The sequence below is a fragment of the Anomaloglossus baeobatrachus genome, chromosome 2 (assembly GCF_048569485.1).
Source record: "Anomaloglossus baeobatrachus isolate aAnoBae1 chromosome 2, aAnoBae1.hap1, whole genome shotgun sequence".
Lineage (NCBI taxonomy): Eukaryota > Metazoa > Chordata > Amphibia > Anura > Aromobatidae > Anomaloglossus > Anomaloglossus baeobatrachus.
This window is the reverse complement of record NC_134354.1, coordinates 190,073,194-190,085,771: the sequence shown is the minus strand read 5'-3', so window position 1 is coordinate 190,085,771 and position 12,578 is coordinate 190,073,194. Positions and strand designations below refer to the sequence as shown.

At 43.4% G+C, this 12,578-nt stretch overlaps 1 protein-coding gene and 1 long non-coding RNA gene across 2 annotated transcripts in view; one reads left to right on the top strand and one right to left on the bottom strand.

The window, feature by feature from the left end:
- DPT (dermatopontin) overlaps positions 1-12,578 on the bottom strand; it is a 63,819-nt gene that overhangs the window by 24,716 nt on the left and 26,525 nt on the right. The gene's annotated exons all lie outside the window — the stretch shown is intronic.
- LOC142291204 (uncharacterized) overlaps positions 1,156-12,578 on the top strand; it is a 52,574-nt gene continuing 41,151 nt past the window's right edge. The window contains exon 1 of the long non-coding RNA XR_012750446.1: positions 1,156-2,070. This is a non-coding gene — a long non-coding RNA (uncharacterized LOC142291204). The remainder of the gene's footprint in view (positions 2,071-12,578) is intronic.

The window sequence follows — 12,578 nt, the reverse complement described above, 5'->3', positions numbered from 1 at the left end:
GTATCTGGCTGTCAGGGCAGCTTTCTATGTTGCAGTTATAGCACGTAGAACACATACTCAACTCTTGGTGTTCTGTTTTACTTTATGTATAAGAAAAATATATTTAATTTTGAATATACACAATGCACCAACAAACTTCCCAGATCTTATTTATTAATGCAGTTTTTATATTTGCGACATCACCCGCTAATGTATACATATAATGTTTTCCTATAGAGAGGCTTGAACGGATGGTTCACCTTCTTGAGGCTTTTTATAGAAAGGCGAACTTGTAATTAAACCTGCATTCAACTTTACAATTTCATCTCTAAATGGGTATTAAGGCTATTTGCTTTAGGATATTGGAATTTCACCACTGATCTGGCAGGAGGACACGCTTTATAACTCAGAGACAATGTCCCTCTGTCAGTAATGTAATCTTACCAGCTTACTTTGATAACAGAGCTTGTAAGAGATTCTAAGACAAATTCAAGAGCGGAAAGCTGACCTCATTCATTTAATATGATTGCACCGCCAGAAGATTTCCAGGAGAGGAGCTCTGTGATGATATAGGCAATATAAACAAAGGTCAGACATTGTTATGGTAGGACACATACCGTGTTTTTCCAAAAATAAGACCTCCCCCAAAAATAAGCCCTAGCAGGGATTTTCAGCATTTTCGGAGAAAGGCTAAAATATAAGCCCTCCCCCGAAAATAAGCCCTAGTCGCGGATCTATAATGAAGTGTCCGTGCAGCTAAAAAAGATACAGATACTACAGGACACTTCATTATAGACAGCGGCACCCGGCAATTACACCCGACACTGAGCGGCAGGACCTGCAGTGATCACACACCCGCACACATCAGCTCTCTCACACACACATCAGCTCTCACACACACATACACATAATCAGATCTCACACACACACATCGGATCGCACACAGTTAGATCGCACACATAATCAGATCGCACACACAAACATCGGATCACACGCAAACATCAAATCACACACACACACAAACATCGGATCGCACACACATCGGATCGCATACACACTCACCTCATCCATCGACACCGATCTCTTCTCGCCGGGAGAATCCTGAGAGGCAGTGCAGTGGAGCGCAACGAACAGGACCTGCGGCCGGACACGTGACTTGCTCTCATTACCTGCTGCCGTAAGTGCTGGATGTGATGTGATGTGTGTGTGATCTGCTGTGTGTGGCCGCAATCGGCTGTGTGTGTGTCTGCAATCGGCTGTGTTTTTCTGCGATCGGCTGTTTGTGTCTGGCTGCGTTCGGCTGTGTGTATCTGTGATCGGCTGTGTGTGCCTATGATCGGATGTGTGTATCTGTGATCGGCTGTGTGTGCCTGTGTTCGGCTGTGTGTATCTGTGATTGGCTGTGTGTGCCTGTGATCGTCTGTGTGTGCCTGTGATCGGCTGTGTGTGCCTGTGTTCGGCTGTGTGTATCTGTGATTGGCTGTGTGTGCCTGTGATCGGCTGTGTGTGCCTGTGATCGGCTGTGTGTGCCTGTGATCAGCTGTGTGTGCCTGTGATCGGATGTGTGTATCTGTGATCGGCTGTGTGTGCCTGTGATCGGATGTGTGTATCTGTGATCGGCTGTGTGTGCCTGTGATCGAATGTGTGTATCTGTGATTGGCTGTGTCTGCCTGCGATCGGATGTGTGTATCTGTGATCAGCTGTGTGTGCCTGCGATCGGCTGTGTGTGATCTGCTGTGTATATCTGCAATCTGCTGTGTGTGCCTGCAATCGGCTGTGTGTATCTGTGATCGGCTGTGTGTATCTGTGATTGGCTGTGTGTGCCTGCGATCTGCTGTGTGTGCCTGCGATCTGCTGTGTGTGATCTGCTGTGTATATCTGAGATCTGCTGTGTGTGTGTGTGATCTGCTGTGTGTGTGTGTGATCTGCTGTGTGTGTGTGTGTGTGTGTGTGTGTGTGTGATCTGCTGTGTGTGTGTGCCTGCGATCTGCTGTGTGTGTCAGCGTGTCAGCTAGCAGCAGGGTAGGATGGCGTGCAGCACCGACCGGAGATCACAGGAGGACCTTGGAACCACGCAGACGTCCGGGTCTGGTGAGTATGAGTCTCCTGGGAAGTGGGGGGGGGTCTGCTTTTTTTGGGGGTAAACTTACCCCCAACCGTGTTTCTCCAAGAATAAGACCTCCTCCAAAAATAAGCCCTAGTGCTTTTTTGGGGGGCAAAGATATAAGACAGTGTCTTATTTTTGGAAAAACACGGTAGTTACGTAGTATATACATTTCCATTCAGGGAATTTGATTCCAACCATTAACATCCATTTATAAATTATTTCAAGCTTTTCTACGAAACGTTTCGGCCAAGGAATAAAAGAAAAATCTCCCTTGATGTGTACTGGCTCATTGATTGTCTTATTTCTCATGATTGACTAAAATGTGTCACCTTGTAATGGGCAGGCTATGGAGACCTCTCTATGGCACTCTACTACTGCGAGACCTTTGGAGCAGGATATAAACGGTGTGCAATGTTCATACAGGGTTTTTTCCATACATTTGGCACCCTTTCAGCATAGAAAAACAAACACTTTAGATACTGTTCAAATGAGGTTAAATTTTTTCCAATGTGAAAATGCACATTGTAAATGTTTCCATGTTTTTTTGTGTCAAAAAGAAATTTAATGGAAAACTCCCCACATCCGCCAGTAAAATAATTTGAAGTGGGAAAAACTAGTATACATAAAGATCAAGTAAAAAAAAACTGTGCTGAAAACTACTAGAAAAGTTCACATGACAATCTCAGTGTGAATGTATTCTAAGGGCAAGGTTTTTTTTAGGAGTTTTGGAACACAAACAGAGCAGAAATTCTCCAATCCTCCAAAGATTTTTTAAAAACACGGGGCTTGATTCATTATTTGTGGGGTTTTTTAAGCCACTTTTCTTGTTTGACTACTTGTGATTTATGTTTTTGTGCCAAACTCATCAAAATGGCACATGTGAGTCCTAACTTTTGCACAGATGCCAAGCTTATCTTTTTTTCTGTCTTTAACTGGTATCCCTGGCAAAGTTGCACGTTTTGCAAAATGTCTCAAAAATACGCCAAATACAATCCCTCCTGGCAGGACTGGAGTAGAGTTGTGTAAATTTAGAGTTTTTTTTTTTTTTTAAAGTCACATATAATGAATCTGTCTAAAACAACTGGAAAATTGATGTAATAATTAGGAAACTAATTAAAAGGAACTTGTCACCAAATTTGTCCCTTATAAGCTGCAGCCACCACCACTGAGCTTTTATATACAGTTTTCAAGAATGCTGTATATAAGAGCCCAGACCATTCTTTATAGCATAAACAAAGCTTTTATTATACTCACCTGTTGGCGGTTGGGTCCAATGGGCATTGCTGGTCCTGACCTGGCACTTCCTATATTCTTTCAGTCGCCGGCCTCCTTCTTTTGTGTGGATGACATGTCCTACGTCATCCACACAGAAACCTCCATTGAGCTCCTGAGAATGCCCACTTCTCTCTACCCTGCAGAGGGCAGATCAAAGCATTGTAGTGTGCATGCATGGGCGGTCTTTGACCTTTCCCTGCACCTGCGCATTACAGTACTTTGCTCTGCCTACAGCAGGGTAGAGGGAAGTTCACATGAGTAGGAATGCAATAGAGGCTTCTGTGTGGATGATGTAGAATGCATCATCCACACGGAGTCGGGAAGGAAGATGGCGCGATCACAAGAAGATAGGAGGTGCCGTACTGAGACCAGCGTCGCTAAGGCGGGCTTTGCACGTTGCGACATCGCAAGCCGATGCTGCAATATCGCACACGATAGTCCCCGCCCCCGTCGCAGGTACAATATCTTGTGAAAGCTGGCGTAGCGAAAATTATCGCTACGCCGGCTTCACATGCACTCACCTGCCCTGCGACCGTCGCTCTGGCCGGCGACCCGCCTCCTTATTAAGGGGGCGGGTCGTGCGGTGTCACTGCGACGTCACACGGCAGGCGACCAATAGGAGCGGAGGGGCGGAGATGAGCGGGATGTAAACATCCCGCCCACCTCCTTCCTTCCGCATAAGCTACGGAAGCCGTGGTGACGCCGGTAGGTGATGTTCCTCGCTCCTGCGGCTTCACACATAGCGATGTGTGCTGCCGCAGGAGCGAGGAACAACATCGGACCGTCGCGTCAGCGTAATTATGGATTTAGCCGACGCTACACCGATGATACGATTACAACGCTTTTGCGCTCGTTAATCGTATCATCCAGGCTTTACACACTGTGATGTCGCATGTGATGCCGGATGTGCGTCACTTTTAATTTGACCCCACCAACATCGCACCTGCGATGTCGTAGTGTGCAAAGCCCGCCTAATTGGACACAACCACACCGCAGGAAATTATAATAAAAGTTGTTTTTACATTATACAGATAGGTCTGGGCTCTTATATACAGTATTGTAGAATGCTATATATAAGGGCTCACTGGTGGTGGCCGCAGTTTATAAGGGACAAATCTGGTGGCAGGTTCCCTTTAAATCAAAAAAGACAACTCAGCAAAAGGCACAAATCTATTAATGAATTTGTCACAAATCAAAAAGTCATATAAGTATTCACACAAATAAACTGGCAGAAATGTAAAGATGAATCAGCCTCTAGGACTTTCTGATGAGTTTCCGCTCCAAAAATTCATAAAATATACCTATGTGTGAAAATACCCTTAGGGTATGTACACACAATGTCTTTAAGATGCCGGCACACCCACCAAGGTTTTCCTAGGCAAAGCCGCCTAAGGATAAAGCTGGCAGCCCTTTTCTTGAAACAGCATCGCTGACAGTTTTGCTGTCGTTTTTACAGCAGCGTAGTTTTTTCTGTAATTTAAACCTTAACTAGTGAGCATCTTCCTAGCTGAAGCTGTCCGATAATTTAACATGCATTAACATGCAACATCTTAAGTAACAAAAGACAATGTACACAGCAATGTCGTTCTTAGATAGCTGTGCATTATGTTGATTTTTAACTTGGGTTTTTGTGGCGCTTATTCAGGATGCTTCCAAACACCTGAAAAAGATGTGTGCACATACCCTTAAGGGGGCTTTGCACGCAACAACATCGCTAACGAGATGTCGTTGGGTTCACGGAATTTGTGATGCACATCCGGCCTCGTTAGCGACGTCGTTGCGTGTGACACGCACGAGCGACCGCTAACGATCAAAATTACTCACCTAATCGTTGATCGTTCACACATCGTTCTAATCCCAAATATCGTTGCTGTTGCTGGACGCAGGTTGTTCGTCGTTCCTGAGGCAGCACACATTGCTACATGTGACACCCCAGGAACGACGAACAGCACCGTACCTGCGTCCTCCGGCAACGAGGTTGGTGTCACTTTCTTTCGGCTGCTCTCCGCCCCTCCGCTTCGATTGGACGGCTGCCATGTGACATCGCTGTGACGCTGCACGAACCACCCCCTTAGAAAGGAGGTGGTTCGCCGGCCACAGCGACGTCGCTACGCAGATAAGTACGTGTGATGGGTCCTAGCGATATTGTCCGCCACGGGTAGCGATTTGCCAGTGACGCACAACCAAGTACTTAGTAGGGGCGGGTACTTTCACCAGCGACATCGCTAGCGATATTGCAGCGTGTAAAGTGGCCTTTAGAGTTCACACAGAATTTTTGAGGAACATTTTGAAGCAGATCCATTCTAAAATCCGAATGAAAAACTGCTTCAAATTAATTTAAATAGAAAATCCCCTATGCTGTTAATGTGGCTGATTTTTCAGTGTTTTGAAAGCCTCAATATGTGAAGAAAATGTCATGTCCAAGCATGACACTGTCAAGACAAACAGCTTCAAAACACTGTGTGAAAAAATGCAGCAAAAACGTCTTTACACCCACCTTAAAAAATGCTTCCAAAAAAACAAACAAAAAAAATGCTGATTTTCTTGGTGTATTTTTATAGAAAACTCTTCAGATTTTTTCTTCTACAAAATCTATGTATTGTTGTACTCTTAAAGTTAATTTTAATTAATAGATCTTGAAATAATAACAATTTCAAAATTTGATGTGTTTAAGAAAAATATTCCTGTGCTGATATAATCTTATATACAGTGGCATGTAAAATTTTGGGCACCCCTGGTCAAAATTACTGTTATTGTGAACAGTTAATCAAGTTGAAGATGAAATGATCTCTATCATTTCATTGCATGATCAGAAACAACCTCAGTAAATACCAGGAGAACATTTATAAGATTATTTCGCAGGAACATTCCTAGATCAATTGACTAAAATTAAGTTTGTTCGTTAGAAAACCTCTTTAAGACCCCAATACACATTACATGTCTGTCTGCTAAATGATGTTTTGGCTGATCACTCAACCGGCAGCCATCCCAGCTGGACCCATATACACGACCACTTGTTTGACCTAGTGCTCCTGTCTTCCTTATGAGAGAACCAATGTCTGACACGTCGTCTGGCAGAGCTTATTCCCAAGAAAACAACGCGGTCAACAGTCCAATATCAGACATGCCTGATCAACATCTTCCCTGACCATCAGTTGACCGAAAGCATCGATATCGGCATGTTCAGTCTGCATTAATCTAATGTGTATAGGCGACTTTCAAGTTTTTATTCCATTAGATTATATATGAAATGACATAATAGACCTATAGTCCTTTACGGGTTCCATAATAAAGCAGTTTATAGCTCACTACTTGTACCGATTGATATTATGACCATAAGCATGAACATTAACCCTAAGGACGGCGTTACACGCACCGATTTATCGTGCGATCGCAAGAGCGATTACACCCGTCCCGTCGTTTGTGCGTCACAGGCAATTTATTGCGCGTGTCCCACAAATTCGTTAAACCCCGGTCACACGTACTTACCTCCCGAACGACGTCGCTGTGGGCGGGGAACATCCTCTTCCTGAAGGTTGAGGGACGTTCGACGTCACAGCGACGTCACACAGCGTCACACAGCGGCCGCCCAATAAAATAGAAGGGGCGGAGATGAGCGAGACGTAAACATCCCGCCTACCTCCTTCCTTCCGCATTGCCGGCAGCCGCAGGTAAGCTGTGTTCGTCATTCCCGGGGTGTCACACGGAGCGATGTGTGCTGCCATGGGAACGACAAACAACCGGCGCGCAGAAGGAGGAACGACTTTATGAAAGTGAACGACGTGTCAACGAGAAACATGAAGGTGAGTATTTTTGCTCGTTCACAGTTGTTCGTAGCTGTCACACTCTACGATATCTCTAACGATGCTGGATGTGCGTCACGGAATCCGTGCCCCTGACGACATATCGCCCGATATATCGTAGCATGTGACGCCGCCCTAACTTTGCCCCTGTAGCTTACAACAGCCTTACTGTATGTACTCCCTTATTTCCCTGTACATGTGAGATTCTTATGGACTGTCATTTGTAAGAAAATGTGTTGATAAGTAGCCCATGGTTACACAATGTCTAGCACAGCTGTGCTGAGGCTGGATGAGTTATTATATACCGTATTCGCGCCATAACAATGTCTTGTGTTTTGTACATTTAGCATCATGATGAGTTGCATTGGGATGAATTCCAAGGAGTTCTGTATTTTATACAAGTCATTTTTTTTTAAAGTAGGTGACATTTTGATAAGTATATCCATATTATGTGACTTACTCATTGGAAATTAAGAAAACTTTTTAAGCAGTGGCCAAATTTTCTTCTGCCTTAGGAAGGTCTGTCACATAATTCTTTACTGTTCATTGGTTCTTCAAACCTTCCTGGCACATAATTACAGTTAATATCCCCTATTCCTCAATAATGCTAAATAAGGACAAAAGCTGGAAACAATATAATAGAAATACCTAAACAAATTGTTCCGAACGTTAAAAAAGATTTATACCAGCATGGCAACCTTTTTTATACAAAAATTGATTTTCATGCTTACTGCATGAAACAATATAGTTTTGGTTGGGAATTTTAAAACTATGTTTGTTTTAGATCCCAAAATCTCCCTTGATGAATTCTTAAAGGGGTTATCCAGGCTTAAGAGATTGACAACTTTAGTATAGTAAATTTTAATATCAGATTAATGGGGGTTCGACATGTCATCCACACCAATCAGCTGTTTTCAGCTTAGATGGCTGCATATTCAGGGAGTGGCGTTGGATTAGCACAGTTCAAAAACGTTGAGTAGTCAACCCTTCCCAGGTACCACACGTCAGTTCCTATTCTCTTCCAATGCACTATGAATGGAGCTGGGCTTTTTGGCTTAGTTCACCGTTTACAATCGGTCACTGCCAGTGCTGAAAGCAGCCAATCACTAGGAGTTTTGTCTGTCAAACCCCGACAGATCTGATATTGTTGACCAATCCTAAAGATTGGAAAAATGCATCAAGGTTTGTGGTGCAAACTCCAAGTCTATCCACTTCAAATTAAACAAGTTGTCCACTTCTAGGAAGGTCCTTCTTAAATGCCTCATCGTGGTGCCTAAGCTAAGTCTTACTATGTATGGTGTTGGCATACAATTTGCAGCAGCAAAATTGTAGAAAATGTGAAAAGTGCCCAAAGTATTTCATTACCTCCTTAGTAGATATCACATTCCAAAACCATGGATGACAATATGGAGTTGGGGCCTCTATTGTAGCTACTATAGTCTCCACTAGTCTTTTTTGGCATCCCAATTCATCAGAAAGGTGACTGATGGCATTGTGGTTAAGCATAGATGCAGCTACTTTATTTTTTCCATATTAAACTTGCCTAATATCTTCATGATTCTTGCTTTGTGCGCTGGGGACAGTCATGCTGGTACAAGAAAAGGGCCTTCTCCAAACAGATACCGTAAAGCTCTCAATTTTTTAAAATGTCTAAAAGACAGTTCCATATCAATATGCGTCCTATAATTAAGTTTTATAATAGTCATACTATAGTAGTTCAGGTAAAATATAATCTTTGTATCGTGTTAGCCAGTAGAGATAAAAAAAAGTTTGTTTAAAAGAACTGAGAGTCCTCAGCGGTTGATACCTTTTAATGGCTAACTGAAAAGATGGTAATAATAGCAAGCTTTCCAGACTACTCAGGTCTCTTCATCAGGCATGGTATAACACAAAATCTGAAGAGTCACATATTTATACACAACAGGACATAGAATGGAGCAGTAAAGAAGACAAGTTATGTGAAGCAGAACTATCACTATGGCAAGGGGGGCAAACTGTTGTGGCCATAAATATTGCTGTAGTTCATAGATAAGCAGTGTGAAAGTTTTATTGTCCTCTGATTGAGGTCTGGTCCAGGCTGTGATGCCCTCAGATGCTCTGAGGAACACATTTTTTAATTGATGGGAAAAGACATTAATCCATGTGGCACATTCATTCCTGCTCTGAATGTGTCAAAGGTCATCATAAGTTTGTACTCCCATAGTATCCTGTCTCTTTGGGACTTGAAATTTACTTTCAATACCAGCAATTTCATATCCATGATGCTGTGATCTGGGTTACAAAAATGTTTGGCCACAGGTAGATCCATCCTTTTTTCCTTACTTGTGTGGCGGTGAGAATTCATCCTTGTCCTGAGCTGTTGTCCTGTCTCCCCTACATACAGATCCCCAGATGGACATTTGGTACATATAATTAAGTACACCACATTGGTTGTGGTGCAGCTGAAGGTACCTGGGATCTTGTACTCCTGATGTGATCTGGGAATTTTGATCTTGTCCAGTGTCAAAATAAATGGACAGGTCTTACATTTTTTTCTGGTTGCAGGGAAATGTTCCTATTGGTGTTGGAGAGGACAGGGAGCTTCTGACAATGATGCTTCTTAGATTCAGGGGCTGCCTAAAACACAGAAGTGGGGGGGTCTGGAAAAATCGATTCTGCTTCACATAACTTGTCTTCTTTATGGCTCCATTCTATGTCCTGTTGTGTATAAATATGTGACTCTTCAGATTTTGTATTATACTGAGCCTGATGAAGACACCTGAGTAGTCTGGAAAGCTTGCTATTACCATCTTTTCAGTTAGCCATTAAAAGGCATCAACCACTGAGGACTCTCAGTTCTTTTAAACAAACTTTTTTTTTATAGTAGTTTACTATTTTTGGCATCCACCAAGACCAGATTTGTACAACAGTATGATATATAGTAGAATATAATTCATGAATGTGATAGTATTGCAGTTGGAGATCTTAGACTTATGTATAGTTTCTTGACCATGAAAACTCTTTTGTTAATGTTCCTCATACACAAATCCTGTACTGTTGCCACTTTTAGATGCTTGGTCTTAAAAATAATAGCATTTAGCGGTGAACAGAATGATTAGCCGTTACACAGATTGACTTGTAGCAAAGGTGGAATAAAGGTGGCATTGCCATGTTTGTAGCTGTTGAGCAGTTCTGTACAACCAATACTACCACTTATGTTTGTCTATGGAGCCTGCATGGCTGTGCGCTGATCTTATGTATCTATCTGTGGTGGCTACAAGCTCTCAACTAATTACATTGGGTGACTTAGACATTTTAAAATAAAGCCATTAATTTCTTTTAGGAATAATATAGAGACAGCACAATTTAGAGCTTTAAGAAAATATCCCGCGTCGTCACTTCATGGAAATACAATTATTTACTAAAACAGAAGTATAGGAAAAACAGACTTAAAACATACGTAAAACCAGTGATGATGGGAATAACTCAATAGGGCAGTTTTTATCAGTATCTGCGTAACACTAAAATAACACAATGATACAACAGTGTAAATATGGTACAGTATGTCTACAAACACAATGACATCAACCCGAAGAATGAAGGTGTATAAAACACAAAAAATCAGAGTGATTTTATGGCTTTAATAGTCCTTGTCTGTGATATTGCTTTATTAAACACTCAAATGTTAAGACAAAGCAGCCGCTCGTAATCTTGAGCATCTGAGTGCACGTGGCAGGAATGTGTGGTATACGTACGGTATATAAACATGTCTCTCTATGCTTCTCCATGTCATCACTATTCTGTGCATTTGTTATAATAAGACTTTATATATGAGTGACTGGTTTTGTACTGAAGAACGTACATTCCCACAGTATCCAGAAAGCATAGACCATCGGAACTGCTCTCAATTGTTCTGCTGAATAGCATTTCACTATAGAGCAAAGGTCTCAAACACGCGGCCCCTGAGGCTGTTTCTTGCGGCACGTGGTCCCCTTGATGATCGCGGCTCGTGGAGAGGCTGCAGCTGTCAGCGCTTTATTTCTGATGATTTGCCAAGCGCTGTGCACAGCTATCGCAGCCGCCAGTCAATCAAGAGGCCTGTAGCTGAAATGTATGACGTCACCCACTGCCTCTGATCGGCCGGCGGCTGCCGTACTTGTGCACAGAGCTTGACTCGACGCAGAGCATCTGAAGTAAAGTGCTGAGTGACTGCTGGACTAGGGACACGATCATCAAGGGTGCTGCAGGCTGCAAGAAGAGGACACAAGGGAATGAAGGCCATTCAGTTGAGAAGGGCGGTGATGCATCCTGCGGCCCTGGGGCCGAGAGCCGGGGACAGTGCTCGGGCTGGCAACCGCACTTCCTGGCTACCGGCAGTTAAATCCACACCTGCACATAGCGTTCTCTGCTGAGTGCTGCGTCTAGGGCAAGTTCATCTGTGGACGGAGCTAGCGCACCGTGTGCAGAGCTCCCGTCCCACTGATGAAAACGAGAGCTGAAGCACCAACATCTTGCCGAGCTGCATGTTCCCCCAACTCCAGTGCTGTCTGTATACCCCCCAGAACTGTTGGTCCCCCCAACCTCAGCGCTGCCGGTGTACCCCCCAGAACTGTCTGTACCAACACCCCAATGCCTGTATACCTCTCTAGAACTGTATGTGCAACCCCAGTGCTGCCTGTATACCCCCAGAACTGTATACCCCAAAGAACTGTCTGTCCCTCCAACCCCAGTGCTGCCTATATACCCTCAGAATTGTGTGTTCTGTGTGTTGTATGCACTCCCAGAACTGTCTGTCCCCCCAACCTCAGTGATGTATACTTTCCCAGAACTCTGGAACTCTGTTGCCTGACTTCAGTGCTGTATACCCATTCAGAACTGTCTACCCCCCCCCACCCCAGTGCTGTATACTCCCAGAGCTGTATCTCCCCCACCTCAGTGCTGTATACCCCCAGAGCTGTATGAATGGTGTGTGGGTGTGTGTGTGTATGTGTGAAAAATGGCACAATAGGCGAGACTACTACAGGACATTGCTACAAGAAGAGGACCAGGTAAGGGGACATTAATACAAGAAGAGCACCAGCGTTAGCACATTTGTAAAAGGGGACAATGATGAGCACATTACTACAGGATGGGGACAAGGATGAAGCACATTACTACCAGGGGACAAGGATGGGCACTTTACAACAGGATGGGGCACATTACTACAGGATGGGGCACTTTTCTACAAGAAGGGGAACAGGATGGGGTACATTACTAAAAGATGAGGACCAGGATGGAAAAATTACTACAAGATGTTGGCCAAAATTACTGCATGGTACTAATTGTAATATTACTTACAAAAAGGGAACAACATGTAAACCAAAACAAAAAAATAAAGATAAAGCATGATTTTTTTCACCATTAAAAGTGCTTTTTTTATATATAAACAACAAAAA